This window comes from Eurytemora carolleeae, unplaced genomic scaffold, assembly GCF_000591075.1.
Source record: "Eurytemora carolleeae unplaced genomic scaffold, Eaff_2.0 scaffold1674, whole genome shotgun sequence".
Lineage (NCBI taxonomy): Eukaryota > Metazoa > Arthropoda > Copepoda > Calanoida > Temoridae > Eurytemora > Eurytemora carolleeae.
Window position 1 is genome coordinate 3,722 of NW_019397559.1, and position 14,022 is coordinate 17,743.

Genomic DNA, 14,022 nt, shown 5'->3' on the forward strand with positions numbered 1-14,022 from the left:
GCCTTTCTATACAAACACACTTCCTGATGTTCCTTAAAAACACACCTTCTGTTTTTCCATACAAACACACTTCCTGTCGTTCCATAAACCATACACATCACACAGTAGTTATAATCGACGGGTCGATTATAACTACTGTGTACACCCAATTTTTCCATACAAATACACACTTTCTGCCTTTCGATACAAACACATTTCCCATCTGTCCATACAAACGCGTAGTAAATACCTTACTCCAGAATGGTTCTTTTAAACCGTATCTATCCAGGTACTATTCAGTTTCACTTAGCTATTAATACTAAACCCGGACACAATCTCGTCAGCTATCAATGTCTACACGTACACAACCACGTAATCGATCAACAGCAAATCAATGCTACACATTCATTTTAAGCGCAGTTCAAATGAATAATGGGTTTTACATAGAAGTTTTCAAACGTAGATGGTTTATAATGTACAACGTAGTTCAGGTTTACAGAATATTGTGTTACTCGATATTTATCATAAACATACTTCAGGCCTTTCCAAACAAACACATTTCCTGTCATTCCATACAAGCACACTTCCTGCTTTTCCATAGAAAACACACTTCCACTTTACCATACAATCACACTTCCTGCCTTTTAATAAAATCACACTTCTACTTTTCCATACAATCACACTTCTTGTCTTTTTAAACATTTATGAATGAAGAATTAAATACAATGCATTAAACTTCTTAGTTTTATTTATCATTAGTTCCATTTTTCTCCTCCAAATAACAAACATAGTTTCCCATGCCCACAAATCACATTTCCTACCATGGAATAAACTTAATATCTAATATATCCCCCTGATTCTAAATTATACCTTGTTTTGTTAATAAACACATTAATAACCTAAAATCTGTATTATGGCAGCAATGTATGACTAATGACACAATTTATTGTGTTATTAATTAAACATTGATTAATATCATTATATACGATACTTAATCCTACACTTTTCTAGATCCTTTTTAATAATTTTACCCCCTATATACCCAGACCCTTCTCCTAATTCTTTAATATCAATCCTACAACCTACACTTCTCCTGATCCTTTAATATTAATCCTACACCTGACACTTCTCCTAAACCTTTAATATTAATACTAGACTTGACACTTTTACTGATCCGTTACTATTAATCCTAAACCTGACACTTCTCTTGATCCTTTAATATTAATCCTACAACTTACACTTCTCTTGATCCTTTAATATTAATCCTACAACTTACACTTCTCCTGATTCTTTAATATTAATCCTACATCTCATACTTCTCCTGATCCTTTAATATTAATCCTACGTCTGACACTTTTCCTAATCCTTTAATATTAATACTAGACTTGACACTTTTACTGATCCGTTACTATTAATCCTAAACCTGACACTTTTCTTTTTCCTTTAATTTTAATCCTACAACTGACACTTTTCCTGATCCTTTAATGTTAATCCTACATCTCATACTTCTCCTGATCCTTTAATATCAATCCTACACTTGACACTTCTTCTGATTCTTTAATATTAATCCTACAATTGATCCTTTAATATCAATCCTACAGCCGACATTTTTCCTGATCCTTTAATATTAAATCTACAACTGACACTTCTCTATCGCCAAAACTTCACTTCTCTTCCTCTCCCTTTCTTTAAATCCGTCCCTTAACCAGTCCCCCCCCCCCTCAACCTCCATGTGCCTTTGGGGAATGAAAATATTCAGTGTTTGACATCTATAAATGAATTATAGATGTACACATTGCAATTAAATCGTTATTTTTGACATATTCAATATTCATTCAGCTAATTTACTATTATTGTAAAATGAAAACAATTTGATTCCCAAAATATTAATTAAGTATTAAAGGATTAACAGCGCTACAAAATAGAATAAAGCTAAAAGAAATAGCCAAGCATGGAAAATAGATATCTATGTAACATTAAAATAACCCCTTCACAGTAGGTTTAAGCAAAACCTAAATTAAAAAAACCTTTTATTCTTTTATCTTTGTCCGTCCTATACCCTTTTTAAAAACAATTATTAGTAGTGGACACACACAATTGTTCGTTATATATTGTGTATCTACATTGTACTGCAATGTACATCTTGACTATTCAAAAAAAATGAATCTAATAAAAGTTTTCTATTTCCAGATTTGGTAAAAATCTGTTCTCTCAGCTCCCTCACACAACTCCTCCTTTCCACAGTTTAACAGTCGTTAAGTTAATGGTTTCCACTTTTATACACAATTAGCTAACTTTTATACATTAGCCTAGAATATATATAATATATACTTTTTATACAGGAGAATACAGGAGTAGGTTCAGGAGAATACAGGAGTAGGTTCAGGAGAATACAGGGGTAGGTTCAGGAGAATACAGGAGTAGGTTCAGGAGAATACAGTCGAACAGGTTCAGGAGAATACAGGAGTAGGTTCAGAAGAATACAGGAGTAGGTTCAGGAGAATACAGGAGTAGGTTCAGGAGAATACAGGAGTAGTTTAGGAGAACACAGGAGTAGGTTCAGGAGAATTCACGGGTATGTTCAGGAGAATACAGGAGTAGGTTCAGGAGAATACAGTCGAGTAGGTTCAGGAGAATACAGGAGTAGGTTCAGGAGAATACAGGAGTAGGTTTAGGAGAATACAGGGGTATGATTAGGAGAATACAGGAGTAGGGTTAGGAGAATACTGGAGTATGTTTAGGAGAATACAGGAGTAGGTTTAGGAGAATACAGAAGTAGGTTTAGGAGAATACAGGAGTAGGTTCAGGAGAATACAGGAGTAATTTAGGAGAACACAGGAGTAGGTTCAGGAGAATTCACGGGTATGTTCAGGAGAATACAGGAGTAGTTTAGGAGAACACAGGAGTAGGTTCAGGAGAATTCACGGGTATGTTCAGGAGAATACAGTAGTAGGTTCAGGAGAATTCAGGAGTATGTTCAGGAGAATACAGGAATAGGTTCAGGAGAATACAGTCGAACAGGTTCAGGAGAATACAGGAGTAGGTTCAGAAGAATACAGGAGTAGGTTTGGGAGAATACAGGGGTAGCTTCAGAAGAATACAGGAGTAGGTTTAGGAGAATACTGGAGTATGATTAGGAGAACACAGGAGTAGGATTAGGAGAATACTGGAGTATGTTTAGGAGAATACAGGAGTAGGTTTAGGAGAATACAGAAGTAGGTTTGGGAGAATACAGACGTAGGTTTAGGAGAATACAGGAGTAGGTCTAGGAGAATACAGGGGTAGGTTTGGGAGATTACAGGAGTAGGTCTAGGAGAATACAGGAGAATACAGGAGTAGGTTCAAGATAATACAGGAGAATACAGGAGTAGTTTCCAAATTATCCATTATTCTTTAAGAAGTAAGTTCTTAACTATGGCGTGTTGAGACTTCATGCCAAAATACATTTTCTCAATTTCAGAAAAGAATTAATTGAATTTAGAAGCAAACTTTCTAAATTATTTTCTTTCTTATGTTGAAACTTCCGAAAATAATGTTATTAAGTTCTCTACGGGATTAAAAGACCAAGTTTTTGAAATTTACAAAATGGAAGGAGAAAGAAATTAGAAGGGTTAAATGAACATATATTCAGCTCTTTTGAAAAAAATTAAAGCTAATTTGAAAAAATTATTCTCCCTAATTCCCCATCCCCCTCATCCTAATTCCAATCCAATCCCATTTTTGTCCAATTTTATCCCAGCCATTGTATGCATAATCTCCAATATCAAGGTTCCCCTGAGTTTCTGGTTTAATAAGGTCTGTATCCTCCAGGTATACACGGATACACGGTCATGTAGAACCCATGATAGAGCAATAATTGAACCTGCTCAGAATATAACATAGAGAATAGCCTCAAGGCAACACAGGATGGGAGATGAGGGAAATGTGGGGGAATAATTTAATGGTTAAAGACCGGAATATAGAGGAAAGATTTCTTGTCCAAGGGAAGGTTTGCTTTTAAAAAGGAGAGATGAAATAGAGTTTTGCCCAGAATATTGTATGAGGGGGGGGGGAGAGAATAGTAACATTGGTATACTAGACCAGACAAAGGGGATTTAAAGACGTTATTTTCAGACAGGAGTTGTTTCTATCTCCATACACTTAACCATAAACAAATATAGTTAATCCTAAAATGACTCCTGTTCTCTAAGTTCTTCCGTGTTTTCCAGGTTCCTTCTACTCAGTGTTCTCTATGTTTATCCTACTCCCAGTCTCCAGGTTCCTTCTACTCCGTGTTCTCTAGGTTTATCCTACACCCAGTCTCCAGGTTATTTCTACTCTGTGTTCTCTAGGTTTATCCTACTCCCTGTCTCCAGGTTCCTTCTACTCCGTGTTCTCTAGGTTTATCCTACTCCCTGCCTCCAGGTTCCTTCTACTCCGTGTTCTCTAGGTTTATCCTACTCCCTGACTCCAGGTTCCTTCTACACCGTGTTCTCTAGGTTTATCCAACTCCTTGTCTCCAGATTCCTTCTACACCGTCTTTTAAAGGTTCACCCTACTCTACGTTCTCTAGGTTCCTCAATTATTCTACTCCACCTAATCAGTGTTCTCTAGCTTCCACTTCGTTTTCTCCAGGCTTCTCTTATCCCGTGTTCTCCGGGTTACTCCTACTCCATGTCCTCCAGGTTATTACTGCTCAGTGTTCTCCAGGTTCCTCCTACTCCGTGTGTTCAGGTTCCTCCTACTCCATGTTCTCCAAGTTCTTCCAACTCCCTGTTCTCCAGGTTCCTTATACTCCTTGTTCTCCTGGTTTCTTTTACTCCGTGTTTTCCAGGTTCCTTCTACTCCGTATTCTCCAGGTTCCTTTTACTCCATGTTCTCCATGAGAACTCCGTGATCTACATGTTCCTCATCCTCGGTGTTGTTCAGAATTCTCCTACTCCTCGTTCTTAAGTATTTCCTCCTACTTCGAGTTCTCCGTGTTCCTCCTACTCCGTGTTCTTCAGGTTCCTTTAACTCCGTGTTATTCAGGTTCCTTCTACTCCGTGTGTTCCAGGATACATTTATTCTGTGTTCACTAGGATTCTCCAATTCCTGTCTCATTAGGTTCCTCCTACTCCGTGTTCTCCAGGTTCCTCCTACTCCGTGTTCCCCGGGTTCCATCTACTCCGTGTTCTCCAGGTTCCTCATATTCGGTGTTTTCTAGGTTCCTTTTGCTCCGTGTTATCCAGGTTTCTTCTACTCCGTGTGTTCCAGGTTACATTTACTCTGTGTTATCTGAGTTTCGCCTTCTCCATGTTTCTTTAGGTTCCCTATTACTTCTTTTTCTCCAGGTTCCTCCTACTACGTGTTCTCCAGGTTCCTTCTACTCCTTGTTCTCCAGGTTCCTTCTACTCCGTGTTATCCAGGTTCCTTCTACTCCGTGTTCTCAAGGTTTCTCCTACTCCGTATTATCTAGGTTACTTCTACTCCGTGTTCTCCATGTTCCTCCTACTTCGTAGTCTCGAGGTTCCTCCTATCCTATCTGTCTATCTACCTATCTGTCTATTTTTCTATTTGTCTATCTGTATGTCCCTGTATCCTATCTGTCTATCTACGTTATTTCTACTCCGTATCTCCAGGTTCCTTCTACTCCGTATTTTCCAGATTTTTCTTGCTCCTCGTTCTTCAGTTTCTTCTAATCCTCATTTTCCAAGTTCGTCCTACTCCTCGTTCTCCAGGTTGCTCATACTTCCTATTCTCTAGGTTCCTTTTACTCTCTGTTCTACTAATTTTTCATACTCCTGATTCTCCAGATTCCTCCTAGCGTCTCCCTGTTCTCCTGGTTTCTTTTACATCCTGTTCTCCCGGTTCCTTTTAAACCTAGTTCTCGATGTACCTTTTACTCCCAGTTCTCCAGGTTCCTTTTAAATTCTGTTCTCCCGGTTCTTTTTAATCCTAGTTCTCGAGGTGTGTTTTAATCCCAGTTCTTAAGTTCCTTTTAGTCCCTGGTCTCCAGGTTAATTTTATTCCTAGTTCTCGAGGTACCCAGTTCTACTTATTCTTTCTACTCCTCGTTCTTCAGGTACTTTTTACTCCCAGTTCTCCAGGTTCCATTTACTCCCAGTTCTCCAGGTTCCTTTTAGTCCCTGGTCTCCAGGTTCTTTTTATTCCTAGTTCTCGATGTACCTTTTACTCCCAGTTCTCCAGGTTCCTTTTAGTCCCTGGTCTCCAGGTTAATTTTATTCCTAGTTGTCGAGGTACCCAGTTCTACTTATTCTTTCTACTCCTCGTTCTTCAATTACCTTTTACTCCTAGTTCTCCAGGAGCCTTTTAGTCCCTGGTCTTCAGGTTCTTTTTATTCCTAGTTCTCGAGGTACCTTTTACTCCCAGTTCTACTTATTCTTTTTACTCCTCGTTCTCCATGTTCTCCAGGTTCCTCCTAGCTTCTCCCTGTTCTCAAAGTTCCCTTTACTCCCTGTTTACCATGGTTCTTCTCTTCCCTTTATTTAACAGATTTCCACATTCCCCTATTATCTAGGTTGCTCTTACCCCTCTTTTTCCCGTTCCCTGATTATATAATGAGAATCTGACACAGGACCCCTTCGGGCGACAACAGGGCACAGACACACAAACAGACATATTTACATTTTCTTTAAATCTTAATCTCCGTAGAAATTTCTGTACCCACGGGGTAAAGAGGAAGAGAGGTCGTTGTAAAAATCAGAATGGTTCTGACAAAAAAGGTTTTTAATTTGAAATTTTTAATAAATTTTTAATTATCCACTTGATGATAGCGTACATTCACTTAAAAATTCCTGACGGGCAAACTCTTCGAAGAAACATCGGAAATATTCTTTTTGAAACATTAGAAAAACCAGAAGCCGAATTTAAATAATTTGAGCCGCGGCTCAAATATGGTTGTTTCCACTTAAACTGTATTTAATTTTTCAAGATTTAAGCCGGCGCTCAATTGAAACCGGTTTTTGGGGGATTTGAGACACGGTTTAAATTCATTAAATTCAGACACAGAAAAATAAATCGTTTCAATCTTTCTAGAACTTCGTATTTCAAGAGTTCATCAGTTTGTCGGAATAAAAAATGTTTTATATTTCTACATTTTTTCTAACTTAGGAATTAGGTTACTGATTTTTTTATCACTATATCTTTGCAGCCCGATGACGAAGACGTTTCATATTTCAAATTATGAATTCTATTAGATCAAAAGGTCTAAAATCACGAAAATTTAGGAGAACGCGGAACTACTTAGACAATCTCTGATTGATCAACAGTACAGAAATGAAGAGGCTTCATCAGTTAAAACTTTTCAGTATTTTGTTCATTTTGGCGTCAGATGACACTTTTCGGAGTTCACACCTAATTAATTAAACTACTGTATTCACAAGTTTCAGCTCGCTTATGAAGTTATACAGTTAACTTCAACTCATTTAAAAGTTTTCACCTAAGGATAAAAAAATACTATTGGAAAGAAATTGATTCTTTGCCACAAACACAAAATCCCAATTTCTTTAAAACCAAATGTCGTAGACCGTATATATTTCAAACTATGAATTCTGGTTGATCAAACATTGTAAGTTTGAAATATGAAAGATATGCATTATCTGGTTAGGTGTTTTAAAATTGGCCTTTGTGGCAAAAACTCAATTCCTTCGGGAGAAAGTTTAAAATATGTGAAATATGTAGGTTTGGGCTCAATAGATTTCTCATAATGAAACCTTTCTTCTATTTAAGTTGAAACCTCAAAGAGGAAGGATCAAAGTTTAAAATAAATCAATTTAATTCCTTGGAGAAGTATATAAAGCTATTTGTGTTCAACTAGAATTCAAACTCGCTGATCTTTTTAAATGTTTAAATCAGTTGTAAAATAAGAACAAACTGAGGTCAAAACTTGTATCTTTTTAATCCGGTCATAACGCGATCAGTCGGTTCCCCTTACAGTCGTTCATCGTAACATTTCTCTTCTTTTAATTATGTCTTGTATTATGCTAAATATCTACGCTAGCCAATTCAATATGTTATTGTACACCGCTAAATTTTTACTTTTAAAGGGAGTGACTGGCTAGATATGGAGTATTGTAGAGTGCAGTATTGTAGAGAAAAATAACAGGATTCATTTGATTCATATAAAAAGTTTTCGTTTCAAAATTCAAGATTGGAACTGTTGAAATTCTTTCATAACCCGGACGAAAAACGTAACAAAAATTATTCTATAAATTAATTTTTTGTTAAGAAACATATTTCTCAAAAGAAATACAGACGCCCGGATGTTTTTCAACTTAAACAACGATTTAACGCATCTGACAATGACAAAAACTTATTTTTATCTTCTTTAAAAAAATGTTGTTTAGAGATGAAAAATGAAGAAAACTGTTAGAAGATATCCATTAAATCTGTATTTCTAGCGGAATAAACAAATGTGCCGGCTCATGAATATACAAAAGCCGAGAATTGTATAAATATGCGCATAAAAAGTTTAAATTATGTGACAATGACACTAGAAAATATATATTTCAATAATAATATACATTACGCAGACAGTTGAAATTTAAAAAACAAGTAATGCAGTAGTTTCAAAAAAATGATACTCACGATTAAGTATGTAGAACTTAACAAGATGTGATGTTGGGCATCGCTTTTATCCCCAAAAACGCCTTTAATGTGGATAAAAGGATTACTCTCTACTAAAACTAACTATTTTTTGGGTTAAAGAGTACTGCAGTCTGCAGATCATCGTAAAAGCCGAAAGCTTAGTTTTATAGGTGGGGATAAATCGCACCCAACTCGGCCCTATCGCACCCTGTCGATAGGTTCTGAGTTAAATCAATAGGGTGAGACTGAAAATGGGTTTAAAGCCTATAAGACAAAAGAAGTGTTTATTTATAAAGGGAGTGTTTATTCAGTGAATGATGGTTTATATTGTATTAGGTTTAGTACATTAAAAAACAATAACAAAAAAGTTTGCAAACTTAGAATTATTTTTGGTTGATTTAATTTTTTTTTTTACAAAAATCGAAATTTTTTGTAACTGCATTCCTAAACCTTTGCTGGGGTCATGTGAATTATTTTAAAAATGTGGGGCCCAATCGGTTTAGAAGTTTTTCGTTTATTGGATACAAAAGGATAGACAGACAAGCAAAGTATATAAATATATAGATAAATATAATAATAGAAAGACAAGGAAATAATTACTGAATAAAGAAGGGTTTGAGGAGACGAATCTGATTAATCCTTTCTAATCCAGGAATCATCAGGATTTTAGGATTCAAGATTCCCAGCATCCAACAACATATCTTGATTAAACATATTTATTCAGTCGATAAACTTCAAAGACGACTGCACGAAATGTATTCTGTCTATTTCCTGATATTTATGGTTCTGTGCAACTATAATTTTGTTTCCCTCCTTCTGAAATCAATAAAATAGCCATTTAATGATTATTTTCAGAACATAAAACTTCAACTATCCTCATAATCATCATATTTAATAAGTTTCAGGTCGTCTTTGCAGTCTTATCCTTTGTGGATAACCCTGTATATATTTTGCTTGTTTGTTTGTATCCAAAACAGCTGAACTGATCTGACCCACATTTATGTGACAACTCACATATTACCCAAGGGCCAATTGAAATTAAAATATATTGTCAAGAAAAAATATTGATTTTAAAACTTTCAAGAAATCCATCAATGTAAAATAAATCTGTAAAAAACTGTTTAGTCTATAACGTGTCTTTTAAAATTGACCAAAGCTTTGAACTTTTGTATCGTAAATCCCAAGCAATAGTCTTCATGTTTGTTGTCCAACAGACTTCAATAAATCCTTGGGGTCATCTCTGAGACGGGTTGGATGTGGTATGTGTAGAAATGTGCAATTAACTTCTGTTGAGAAACCAGAATTGAAAATATTCATTTTCTTAAATTATAAACATTGATATGTTATTAAAATGTTAACAGACAACGCTTTAGAGGAAACCATTATGTAACGGGTATTTCATCTTTTCATGTACTCCTAGTTCTCAAAGTACCTTTTACTCCCAGGTCTCTAGGTTCCTTTTATTCCTAGTACTTCAGGTTCCTTTTACTCCCAGTTCTCCAGGATCTTTTAATTCCTAGTTCTCGAGGTACCTTTTGCTTCCAGTTCTCCAGGATCTTTTTATTCCTAGTTCTCGAGGTACCTTTTACTCCCAGTTCTCCAGGATCTTTTTATTCCTAGTTCTTCAGGTTCCTTTTACTCCCAGTTCTCCAGGATCTTTTTATTCCTAGTTCTTCAGGTTCCTTTACTCCCAGTTCTCCAGAATCTTTTTATTCCTAGTTCTCGATTCCAAATTCAAATATGTTCTATTTAAAGCAAGCCGTTACAATATTTCTCTTCCCTTCAAGCAAAAACTTATAAAAATTAAATCTAAACGAAACTTTATTTCTGAGAATAAATTTTGCATATTCATATTATAACAGTGAACATTGGAAATTAAATGTACAAAGTTTTTCAAGAGATAGCTCATAGTAATACTCAAGTTTAAACTTGAGAAAAGCATTTGACACAACAATTTTCTTAACTTAACTTTCTTAACAACGCTGAAGAAAAGTTTGATTGGGTATCCCAAGTTTAGCGTAGAGTGAATCAACTAGATATTAAAATATACGGTTAATATTTAGGAATTGGTTAAATCGGATCAAAAATGTGGAAGATTAAGTCGCTTTTCTGACTTGAAAAATTGTTAATTCTAATTATTTCTTCTTAGTTTCTTACATGAAAGAAATGTGCAAGTCACTTTTGCAGAGAAACCACAATTAAAAATAAACAGTTTAAAAAAACACTCTTATCTAATTTATTTCAAGGATACAGTTTTAAATCAGGCATTGTCATCTTTGCTTGGAGAGTGACTTGAAATTACGCTTACAGTTACTTTAATGAGTTTTTATCAAAAGATAACACTTCTTTGTTCAATTATATTCTGATTCAGAAAGAGATTGAGTATTGACAAAACTTAATCAAATCTGTTAATTACAAATTTAAGACAGGGTATCTCCTAATTGTGTTTACAGTGAAAGGAAAACTATTTGCCATCAGTCACTATTTATGTCATCTTTGCGACAAATCTTATTTTGCGACTTTTCCCCCTGACATGTAAATTATCATCCAAGACGGTCCCCTAGAAACTTGCATAATTTTAAAGAAATTAATTTCAGTTAACACAAGAAAATCTTTACAGTATGCTTAACAGTATTTATTTTTTGGTCTTTGTTCTATTTTGAATAAAGAATTAGATTCCCGAAGTTAGCTCAGAAATTATGAAGAGTAGTAAAGTGTTGACTGAAGAGTGTAGAGTGTAGATTAAAGAGCGTAGATTGTTAAATGTAGAATGAAGAGTTTAAGATGTAAATTGTAGAGTGTATTTTTGAGAACAAATTATAAAGTGTTGATTGTATAGTGAAGATTGCAGAGTGCAGAGTATAGTGTAGAATATAGAACATAGACTGAACAGTTTGAATTGTAGAGTGCAGAGTATAGTGTATAATATAGAGCATAGACTGAACAGTTTGAATTGTAGAGTGCAGAGTGTAGTGTATAATATAGAACATAGACTGAACAGTTTGAATTAAAGAGTGCAGAGTGTAATGTAGAATATAGAACATAGACTGAACAGTTTGAATTAATGAGTGCAGAGTATAGTGTAGAATATAGAACATAGACTGAACAGTTTGAATTGTAGAGTGCAGAGTATAGTGTAGAATATAGAACATAGACTGAACAGTTTTAATTGTAGAGTGCAGAGTATAGTGTAGAATATAGAACATAGACTGAACAGTTTGAATTGTAGAGTGCAGAGTATAGTGTATAATATAGAACATAGACTGAACAGTTTGAATTGTAGAGTGCAGAGTATAGTGTAGAATATAGAACATAGACTGAACAGTTTGAATTAATGAGTGCAGAGTATAGTGTAGAATATAGAACATAGACTGAACAGTTTGAATTAAAGAGTGCAGAGTATAGTGTAGAATATAGAACATAGACTGAACAGTTTGAATTAAAGAGTGCAGAGTATAGTGTAGAATATAGAACATAGACTGAACAGTTTGAATTGTAGAGTGCAGAGTGTAGTGTAGAATATAGAACATAGACTGAACAGTTCGAATTGTAGAGTGCAGAGTGTAGTGTAGAATATAGAACATAGACTGAACAGTTTGAATTGTAGAATTGTGGAGACAGAATGGCGGTAGGCTTGGTGACGTCACTGAGGCTGGGAGACCAGTTTTGCGGGGCCTGGAGGTAATTCTGCAAATCCTGAGGCTCGGAGGTCATTTTTGCGGGGATCATGGCGCCTCTGCACCCCCTCCCTCGCAGAGTGTAGTGTAGAATATAGAACATAGACTGAACAGTTTGAATTAAAGAGTGCAGAGTGAATAGTGTAGAATATAGAATATAGACTGAACAGTTTGAATTATATATCGTCTTAGAGTAGTGTAGTAGATGGTAGAATTTAGAGCATAGAGCGGTTTGAATATTAGAGTACAGAGCAGTGTAGAATATACAAACTGTAAATTACAAAAGTAAAATGGAAATTGTTTAATCTCATCACACACGAGCCATTCATTGACTGAGAAAAATTAAAATTAAAAGAAGTAAAAAAAATATGATTTAAAGAGTAAATATTTTCATTATTTTTTGTTATTCTAAACGGGTAAAATTTCGAACGACAACATTATATAGTACTGTCCGACAAAATAACACTGTTATATAAATAGATATTTGTTCATTATTCCTTTGTTGGCCTGAAATTTGTATTTTAGTTTTCATTACGAAGAACAAAGAACGCATTTTCCCCTCCTTAAATTCTTAGAAGTCGGGAAATATTTAGTTATTCCTAGTGCTATAAACCCTGTATTCCTAGTGATATACACCCAATATTCCTAGTGCTATAAATTTTGTATTCCTAGTGATATACACCCAATATTCCTAGTGCTATAAACCCTGTATTTCTAGTGATATACACCCAATATTCCTAGTGCCATAAACCCTGTATTCCTAGTCATATACACCCAATATTCCTAGTGCTTTAAACCCTGTATTCCTAGTGATATACACCCAATATTCCTAGTGCTATAAACCCATTATTCCTAGTGATATACACCCAATATTCCTAGTGCTATAAACCCATTATTCCTAGTGATATACACCCAATATTCCTAGTGCTATAAACATTGTATTCCTAGTGATATACACACAATATTCCTAGTGCTATAAACCCAATATTCCTAGTGATATACACCCAATATTCCTAGTGCTATAAACCTTGTATTCCTAGTGGTATAAACACTATATTCTTACTGCTATAAACCCTGTATTCCTAGTGTTATAAACCCAATATTCCTAGTGCTATAAACCCTTTATTCCTAGTGTTACAAACCCTGTATTCCTAGTGTTACAAACCCTGTATTCCTAGTGTTATAAACCCTGTATTCCTAGTAATATAAACCGTGTATTCCTAGTATTATAAACCCAGTATTCCTAATGTTATAAACCCTGTATTCCTAGTATTATTAACCCTGTATTCCCAATGTTTAAAACCTTTTATTCCTAGTGTAATAAAATCTATATTTCTAGTGTTAAACCCCCAGTTTTCTGTGGACAAACTGCTTCAAACATTATCTAAACGATCCGAACATTTCCTAAAGAAAAGTCTATTTTCTTCTGAATCATTTGCTTTTTCGCTTCATGTACTTGCTGCTGAAATATTGTTTAATAAAACTTTGATTTACTGCGACTGTGTTTTGCGATAAGAAACCAGTTTTAAGAATCTGAAGATATAAATATATACAGTAAAAACACATGATACAAAAAAATATTTGCTTCAATGACGACTTACTCATTACCATAAGAAGTTTAATTGGGTCATCCAACAGTGACAGAGATAAACGATAATTCGTTTTAAATTCGAATTCACTGCTTACCAAGAGGGAAGCTAGTTTCAATCCCAGTTATTCTATACATCTATATAACTAATGTCTATTTGTATGTCCGATCATAACTCAGGAACCCTGATTTACCTCAAATTTTGATTGG